General features: G+C 45.0%; 1 protein-coding gene across 3 annotated transcripts in view; it reads right to left on the minus strand.

Annotated features, from left to right (window-relative positions):
* The window catches only part of prdm15 (PR domain containing 15), an 81,208-nt gene extending 72,757 nt beyond the window's left edge, over positions 1–8,451 (minus strand). For 2 of the 3 annotated variants that reach the window (XM_059968746.1, XM_059968745.1), the window contains exon 1: positions 8,326–8,448. The gene's annotated coding sequence lies outside the window, so the exon portion shown is untranslated. Of the gene's footprint in view, positions 1–8,325 lie in introns of all 3 variants that reach the window. The other variant, XR_009511872.1, reaches the window with a different exon arrangement.
* Between the last annotated feature and the right edge of the window lie 1,146 nt (positions 8,452–9,597).

Below are 9,597 nucleotides of genomic sequence, written 5' to 3' on the forward strand. Positions count from 1 at the left end.
CTGGAACATGGAGGAGAGCATAGCACCAGCTGGAAAAACGGACTGAAAAATGGCAGATGAAATTTAATGCAGGCTAGTGTGAGGTGTTGCACTTTGGGAAGACAAACCAAGCTAGGACTTCCAACGGTGAGTGGTAGGGCATTAAGGAGTGTGGTAGAACACAGGGCTCTGGAAATGCAGATCCATTATTCCTTGAATGTGGCATCACAGGTAAATGGGGCAGTAAAGAAAGCTTTTGGCACATTGGGTTTCATAAATCCAGGAGTGCAGCAGTTGTGTTGAAGTTGTGTAATACATTGGTGAGGCCTAATATGGAGCATTGTGTGCAGTTCTAGTCGCCTACCTATGGGAAAGAGATCAATAAAATTGAAAAAGCATAGAGAAAATTTAGAACGATATTGCTGGAACTTGGGGACCCGAGTTATAAGGAAAGAATGAATAGGTTAGGACTTCAATCACCAGAGAATGAGGAGAGATTTGACTGAGGTATGCAAAATTGAGTGGTAAACACAGGGAGAATGCAAGCAGGCTTTTTCCAGAGAATGGGTGAGACTAGAACTAGGGGTCATGGGTTAAGGATGAAAGGTGAAATGTTTAACGAGAACATGAGGGGGAGCTTCTTCACTCAGGGTAGTGAGAGTGTGGAACGAGCTGCAAACAGAAGTGTGGATGCAGGTTTGATTTCAACATTTAAGAGAAGTTTGGAAATGTACATGGATGGGGGGGGGGGTATGGAGGGCTATGGTCCAGGTGCAGGTCAATGGGAGTAGAATAATCTTTCAGAACTGACTAGATGGGCCAAAGAGCCTGTTTCTGTGCTGTAATGCTTGATGACTCATCCAGAGTATAATAGGTAGATTAAAATGGATGATTCCTGGGACTCCACCAACATTGACCAGACCTTTCAGCAATAAAAATTTGTACCAACAGGAATGGAACTGACTTTCTGGAATTTTCCAACGCGTGCCAGCATCAGCAGTGGGAAGTGGGACCGCAGAGTAGCAGTTAATGTAACGCTGTTGTAGTGCTAGCCACCCAGGTTCAATTCCTGCTGTCCGTAAGGCGTTTTTACATTCTTCCTGTGTCTGCGCGCGTTTCCTCTGCTGCTCCAGTTCCCTTCCACAATCCAAAAGCACCCAGGTTAGATTAGGTTAATCGGTCACAAGGGTGTAACTGGGCACGTGGGAAGGCCTGTCACCATGCTCAATATCTAATAAAATAATTCAATAAAATAGGTTCTAATATGGCAAACCATCCGTATCTAACAACTTTGATCAAACGCTGCAATATCTTTTGGATATTAAGCTGAAATATGCTTTGTGTTTTTTTTGGTAAGCATACACATCACATGGCACTATTTCAAATAAGAAGGCTACCCTTTGTGATATTCATTCCTCTGAATCAGTCAGGTTTATCGTCACTGACATTGTCTTGTGGCAGCAAGACATACAAATCACTACAAGTTACAAAAAAAAACTTATGAAGGAGGAATAGTGAGGTATTGTTCATGGTACTGGAGGGGAAGGGAAGAAGTTGTCCCTAGACGATTAGGTGTGGGTCTTCACGATCTTGTACCTCCTCCTCCTCTGACAGCAGCAATGAGCAGAAGGCAATCTAGATTATTAAACTTAACAGATCTTTATAGAACTTCTCTGCAAGATTGTGTAAAATTGGCCGTTCTGTTCTTTTTTTAGGATGTGGACAGCACTGATATTCACCGCCCATCCCTAACTGACTTTAAGAAGATAGTGGCGAGCGCCTCTGTGAAGCATTGTAACCCTGATGATCCCACAGTACAAAGATTTAGACCTACCGATGGGAAAGTGACACATTCCTGAAGTTGGATGGCGCAATTTGGCGGAAGGAAAATGGCACAGACTATTTTCTAAATGGGGAGAATATTCAGAAATCACAGATACAAAGTGACTTGGGTCCTCCTGCAAGATTCCCTGGAGGTTAACTTGCATGTTAAGTTGATGGTAAGGAAGGCAAATGCAATGTTAGCATTCTTTGAGGGAAATAGAGTATAAAGGAGGTATTGCAGAGGATTTATAAGGCATTGACCAGACTGCATTTGACAGTATTGTGAGTACTTTTGGGCCCTTTATCTGAGAAAAGATGCACTGACATTGGAGAAAGCCCAGAGGAAATTCATGAGAATTATCCTGGGAATGAAAGAGTTAATGTACGAGTTGAATTTTATTACCCTGGGCTTGTACTTGCTGGAGCTTAGAGGAACGAGGAGGGATCTCACTGAAACCTGTTGAATATTGAAAGACCTAGATAAAGTGCATACGGAGAGGATGTTTCCTATATTGGGGAATTCTAGCACCAAAGGACACAGCCTTAAAATAGAAGCCCAAAAAGAGTTTATTTGTCAGAAGGATATACCTTTAGAACAGAGATGAGAAGGAATTTCTTTAGGCAGAGGATAGTGAATCTGTGAAATTCACTGCCACAGACAGCTGTGCAGGCCAAGTCACTGGGTGTATTTTAAATGGTCATTGATAAGATAGTAAGGGTGTCAAAGGGAGAAGGTAAGAGAATGGAGTTGAGAGGGTTGATAGGTCAGCCCAGATAGAATTGCGGAGCAGTCTCAATGGGCTGAATGGCCTAATACTGCTCCTACGTCTCAGGGACATACAACTCGGGGAGAACGTGCGGGTGGTGACCTTCCCTTACACCAGATGAGCTCATACTTCTCCACGGCAGACAGCAAGGGCTTTGGAGATTCTGCAGGGGCCTCTAAGCAAGTAAATGCCATGCGTACTGTCGAGGGGATACTGCTGATGGGGTGGGGTGGGAGAAAGAGAATAACTATTTTGAATGGTAGAAGCCTAATTGATGCCAATCAAGCAGGGTGCTTCACGTGGGTCGGTGTCAAGCCCTCCCGAATCTTGCTGGAGCTGCACTCACTCAGGCCAATGAAGAGTATGTCTATCATATTCCTGATCTGGGGCATTGAGTGGACAGCCAGCAACATTTTCCCAATACACGAGGGTACAATTTTAAGGTGACGAGGAAAGTATGGGAGGGATGTCAGATGTTTTAAGAGTGGCAGGTACATGGAAAGGCAGACACGTTAGGGATATTTAAGAGATTCGTAGAGAGGTACATGGATAAAAGAAAAATGGAGGGCTATGTGGGAGGGAAGGGTTAGAATGATCTTTGAGTAGGTTAAAAGGTCTGCACACCTTGGAGGCATACTGTACTACTCTATGTTGTTGGATGTGTAGTGTCAAGCGAGGAGTTTCTCAGATGCTTTTCTCATATTTGCCTGTCATGTGGGAGACCTTTCAGTCTATTCAATCTGTGCCTCCTCAGAACGATTTCGTACATCTCATTCCCCCACTTAATCCCCAGTAGCCATTCACATTCACATCAAAAAGCAACTGACATTTGCCAGTTCAGCACATCCACAAAGTGCGCTGGGCCAGCCGGAGGCACCAGCACCGGACTTCAAGACGGAGGGTCCTGAGTTCGAACCTGGCTGGGTCCCAACCTGGCAGCAGCAGTATCCGCACAGAAGAAAGGCCTGGCAATCTACTTCCGTGTCTTGCCATGAAGACCCCATGAATCGACTAGGACTCAACGGCACTCAACAACAACGAACAGCACTGCCACAACAGGAAAGCAGCATCCACCACCCAGGCCACGCTCTCTTCTCACTGCTCCTACCAGGAAGGCGGTACAAGTCCCACATCACCAGGTTCAAGAAGAATTAATAACCAGTATAGACATCTTCACTCACCACCACACCAAAATGATCACTGAACACAACCTTTGGACTCATTTTCAAAGACCCTACAACTCAAGTTCTCAGCATTATTTATTATTAAAACTTGGGTTTTTTAGTATTTATACAATTTGTCAGCCTTTGTATATAGTTTTTCACTGACCCTATTGCACTTTTTTGAATGCCTTTAAGAAAATGAATCTCAGAGTTGTATTTGGTGACTGATATGTACATTGATGTTAAACCTACTGCGTACCATTCAGTACTTAGGGGAACCTAGGTGGTCACAGAAGCAACATCTATATAAACTGCACTGGAAGTCAGGATCGATGCTGGGTGGTAGGAGCTGTGATTTGGAAACATTCTGTCTTCCACTTGTAGTCACAATAGTGACGTGGCCAATCCAGTTGGCTTTCTGGTCAATGTTGACTCCGAGGATGGTAATAGTGCAAGACACAGCAATGGCAGCAGCACTGAGCCCCCGACAGATCTCTTGTTCTAAATGGGGACTGGCTGGCACTTCGGTAGCATGACGCTTACTTACTTGCTATTTCTTACCCCATGCAAAATATCACCCAAATTTTCCTGCAGACACATTTGGACTGTTTCTTTGACTAAGGAATTGCAAGCGGTGCAGCTGCCAGTGAACACCCCCAAAGCAGACCTTACAGAAAAGTACGGTCATTTTGGCACAGTTAGGTACATCCAGTGGCCACCTGTTCATTAATGCAAATATCTAATCAGCCAATCATGCGGCAGCAATTCAATGCATAAAAGCATGCTGACATGGTTAAGAGGTTCAGTTGTGGTTTAGACCAAACATCTGAGTGGAAAGGAAATGTGATCTAAGTGACTTTGACTGCTGATGCCAAACAGGGTGGTTTGACTCTCTCAGAAACTGCTGATCTCCTGGGGTTTTCAAGCACAACAGTCTCTAGAGTTTCACAGAGAATGGTGCAAAAAAAAACACCAAAAAAAACCCACTGAGCTCCAGCTCTGTGGGTGAAAGTACCTTGTTAATGAAACTTCTGCACAGTACTGTAGTAATTCTAAGTATTGTACTGTACTGCTGCCACAAAAAAATTTATGTGAGTGATGATAAACCTGAATCTGATATGGGTCTCTATTGTGGACTGAGTATGGGAAGGGGGCGGATCATGGGAATCATGGTTGGGAAAATGGGAAGGGAGAGGGGGAGGGAGTGGGGAGCACCAGGGACACGTTGTAATAATCAATAAACCAATTGTTTAGAATCAAGTGACCGTGTCTGGTGTCTCAGAACTGGGTGTGCCTGCCCCTGTGCTGCCAGTCCCCACCCCTGACATTGCTTCTCTGCCACCTGTCCCACACTCCTCCATGGCACTCCACCCTCACCACTCCCAACATTCTTTACTCCTGCCAGATTTACAAACTCACTCTCCGCTCCACATTGACAAATACCGTATTGTTCAAGTCTTAGGTATCCTGGCTCTATATAGCTTTTATATATCTAAAAAATACATCTGTGTCTAAGATATACATCTTAGATATACAGTATCTATATCGGAGACTGTTGCATTGTACCGTACTTTGACTGCAAAGCACTGGAACCACAATAGAAATACAAGTGTTTAAATGCAGTCTTATTAAAAGCTCCAGAACCTGGGCCTATTACCTCCCTCTGCAACTGGATCCTCGACTTCCTAACTGGAAGACTAGCCTGTGCGGATCGGAAATAACATCCCCACCTTGCTGACGATCAACACCGGCGCACCTCAGGGGTGTCTGCTTTGCCCACTGCTCTACTCTGTCTACACACATGACTGTGTGGCTTGGCACAGCTCAAATGCCAGCTATAAATTTGCTGATGATACAACCATTGATGGCAGAATCTCAGAAGGTGACGAAAGGGCATCCAGGAGCGAGATATACCAGCTGCGTGGGTTCACCACACCAACCTTGCACTCAACGTCAGAAGGAGCTAAGAACTGTCTATGGATTTCAGAAAGAGTAAGACGAGGGAACACACACCCATCTTCATAGGGGATTCAGAAGTGGAGAGAGTGAGCAATTTCAAATTCCTGGGTGTCAATATCTGAGGATCTAACCTGTATTGAGGCAGCTATAAAAAAGGCACAACAGCACTTGAGTTTGAGATTTGGTATGTCACCAAAAACACTTGCAAGTGTTTACAGATGTACTATGAAAAGTATTGTATCACCGTCTGGTATGGAGGGGGCAGCTACTGCACAGGATTGAAATAAGCTGCAGAAAGTTGTAAAATTAGTCAGCTCCATCATGGGTACGAGCCTCCCTAGTACCCAGGACATCTTCGAGGAGCGATGCCTAAAAGATGCAGCGTCCTTCATTACAGACCCCTATCATGCCCTGCTCTCATTGCCACCATCAAGAAGGAGGTACAGAAGCCTGAAGGCACACACTCAGTGATTCAGGAACAGCTTCTTCCCCTTTGCCATCAGACTTCTGAAGTGGACATTGAACCCATGAACACTACCTTGCCCAATAGGGTGCTGGTCTAACTCTTCCCTCCTACTTCGCCCTCTAATTTTCTAAGAATTGCGCCATTAACCCGGTACTTCTGTTTTCAAGTTTGATCTTCCAAAGTGAACCAGTTCACACTACTCCGAGCTGAGCTGAACTTCACATTCGACTTCTCAGCCCAGCTCTGCACCCTGGCAATATCCTGCTGTGGCCAACCACCGCCATCCTCCGAACCATCTGCAAACTTACTAACTCCACTTCTTCATCCAACTCATTTATAAACTGAAGCTATAAGTGGCAGAATTTTTGATGGAAACTTTTTTATATATATATAAAAAAGATTTTTATTTTTCCTGACATCCACAAACATTTGAAAGTCCAAAGGTGCCCCATTCTATTCAAGCCCATCCACTATTAAATGTCTAAATTGGTTAATTTTACTGCAGATCCAGCTCCTCTCTGAAAACTCAAGGAGAAGCAATAGGAACCTTCCATTTATAAACACGCAACCAACCAATGCTTGAAATCGACCGATTTCTCAGGGTACAGAAAGTTTTGTGGAATAAAAATGCTCACACACAAAGCCATGATGAGGCAGCTGATGTATGCAAACAGCCCCAGCTCGATCTGCATCATCATTGACCCTGCACAATTATGTTCATACCATATTTCAAATCAGATAAGTAGATTTCTGGTAATTTAAAAGAAAACGTGATGAAACAGTTGCAACAATAAAACATTTAAGATCCAGCTAAAAGTCTAGACAGGATTTGCTAATGACCTGGGCCCACTGATTTTTTCTCAATAGCCCACACAGTGGAAAAATAAACAATTTATGTTTAAACATTGCTAGACACCTCTGATACTGTGCATTGATCAAGAGCTTCAAAGCTTTCCTCATAGCAAAAGGTCATACCTACATATGCCACATTAGCCCAGTGTTTCTTTGTTCATTCAATATTGTACATTTATCTGTGGTCATTCCAACGGCCAGTAACTTTATTTTAATATATTTAAATATAAGGGTTTAAAAATTTTTTAAGTATATTTGTAACCATGTAGACTTCTGATGCAAAAAAACCCCCACCATTCAACACATTTTAAATTTAACGTTCTTGATAGAGTGCCTTTTAATAAATAATCAGTTTTGCTGCTACATTCACCCAGCTGCAGATACAGAAATGGTTCAGAAATATTGTTAATTAATCCAAACCGTGCCTTTTCGCTGTTGCTGCTCTCTTGACAGTGAAGACAGTCCCAAAAAAAAATTAGGCTAATAAAGAGTGCGTCGTTGCTGCTTTTTTCCCCTCCCTGGTTAAAGGGAGACCATCTGTTAATACTGTACATGAATGATGACTGCGAGTTACTGTTCTTTCTGAGTTCTGGACGGGAAAAAATATATTCTGAGTATAGTGTTAATAATCAGTGCTCTTGCTGCTTTCTCGTGGATAGAGAAGGAAACAAGCTACACATACAAGTTAAGGATTAACCAACACTTTGTATTTTTGCTATGCAAGGCCGGCCGAAGACCGATAGGAGCCATTTATTAATTATAGTGGAGCCACCCTTCAGAAGAGATTGTGCACTATTATTAATACTGCTACCGGTCCATCAAAGAGACAGAGTGTGTCCAGCATCGCCGTGCATTAAAAAGCAATGTGCATCATTGCCGTTGCCGGGATGGAGTCTGCGTTGTTGGTGCTGCTATTAGATCAGGTCGCACCGGCAGAGCAACGTCCCGAACCCAACAGGCTCCGACTGTCCCCGGCTGGCTGCTGGAGGAGGGTATAGGCTGGGAATGCTCCGCCTGCACTCCCCGCCTCCGCCATTCCAGGTTGTCTGAGCGTCCCTCCCGTTGCCGATCCATGCGGCCGCCAGCGGCCCTCAGCCGGGTTTTAACAGCGATCCGCTGCGCTCCGCCTGGCAACATTGTAACAAAGAACAGGCGGAATGGCGGCCGGAATGGAAACATTGTATCGATCGCCGGTGCGAAGTTCCAAAATATTGCAAGCACCAATCGGCAGCTGCGGGCGCCGAGCCGGACCCCTCCCTCCCGCCACGGCCGCTTCCCTTGCCCTCCTGTGAGACCGGGCGGCACAGCCACCTACCTCCCTCCGGGGCCGGGCGCAGGCCGCGCCGGGTTTTGCCCCCCGCTTTCCGCCTGGTTTTCCGCGCAGGTTCGACTCTCGCGAATCCTGACTCCGGGTTCCAGTCCGCTCGCCCACCAGCGCGCAAGAGCGGAAGCCGCTGACACGGCTTTTGGCCGACGCCTGCCGGGAATTGTAGTCTTTGCAGGCCACACGGCGAGACTGGGGAAAGACCGACTACATCTCCTAGCATGCCATTCGCCTGACCTCCAGCCTCCAAGCACAGCGCTTTTAACCCAGATTAATAGGGATATTCGCGCTCCTTGCCTAATATTTCTAGGAATTTAGAGATAAGTACGGGAATTCGCGAACTCTCCAACTCGCACTGCAATTTAGCCCCACAATACTTCAACGTCAATAACGCGCATGTTTGGAAGTGCCTGCGGACACCAGATGCTTGCTGGGAATAGTAGTCCTATTGAGTCTTATATGGAGAAACAATACTGTACTGTAAATCCACTCAGTTAATTGAGTAAAATACTGCAGGTGATTGCGCAGTGGAAATAGTGATGGAAATTCTCTATGGCCAGTCGTTGCCAGTAGAAAGAAAGATTTAGGTCAAAGACCTTTCATCACAAACTTTTTGACACAACAAAGTAACTTAAAATGATCTTTTTAAACTTCTCCGCAAGGAAGATGGTATCAGCTAAGCAAAGGTAAAGAGCTTTGTCATTGCTGATGACGTGTTTGTTCTGTTTAAATAGCCCTAGGGTTGGGCGGGGATTGTGACTTGCTTCTCTGGATTCTGAGGTGGGCACTGGGATAGGTGACACACACAAAATGCAGCAGATCCGACAGCATCTATGGAAATGAGTAAACAGTCGATGTGTCAGGCCGAGACCTTTCTAAAGACTCGAATATAGTGTGCTCCTTCTTCCATTACTTACACTGGGACTGCGTTACTGAGGGATTTCAAACGGTAAAGGCTCCCACTGATAGGAAGGTGCATGTTAGATGGTTGGGTCGAGTGGAGGTGTTACAATTTTCTACCTGGTGGTACCTGGATGCTCAATTTCCTCATTTGCAGAAATCATTCAGCTTGGACTGGCAAAATCATCTCCACATTCATTCCTCCATCGACACAGGTGCACCACAAGGCTGTGTGCTTAGCCCCCTGCTCTGCTCAAGTCAAGTCAAGTCACTTTTATTGTCATTTTGACCATAATTGCTGGTACAGTGCATTGTAAAAATGAGACAATGTTTTTCAGGACCATGGTGTTACATGACACAGTA

Source organism: Hypanus sabinus, chromosome 4 (genome assembly GCF_030144855.1).
Source record: "Hypanus sabinus isolate sHypSab1 chromosome 4, sHypSab1.hap1, whole genome shotgun sequence".
Classification (NCBI taxonomy): Eukaryota; Metazoa; Chordata; class Chondrichthyes; order Myliobatiformes; family Dasyatidae; genus Hypanus; species Hypanus sabinus.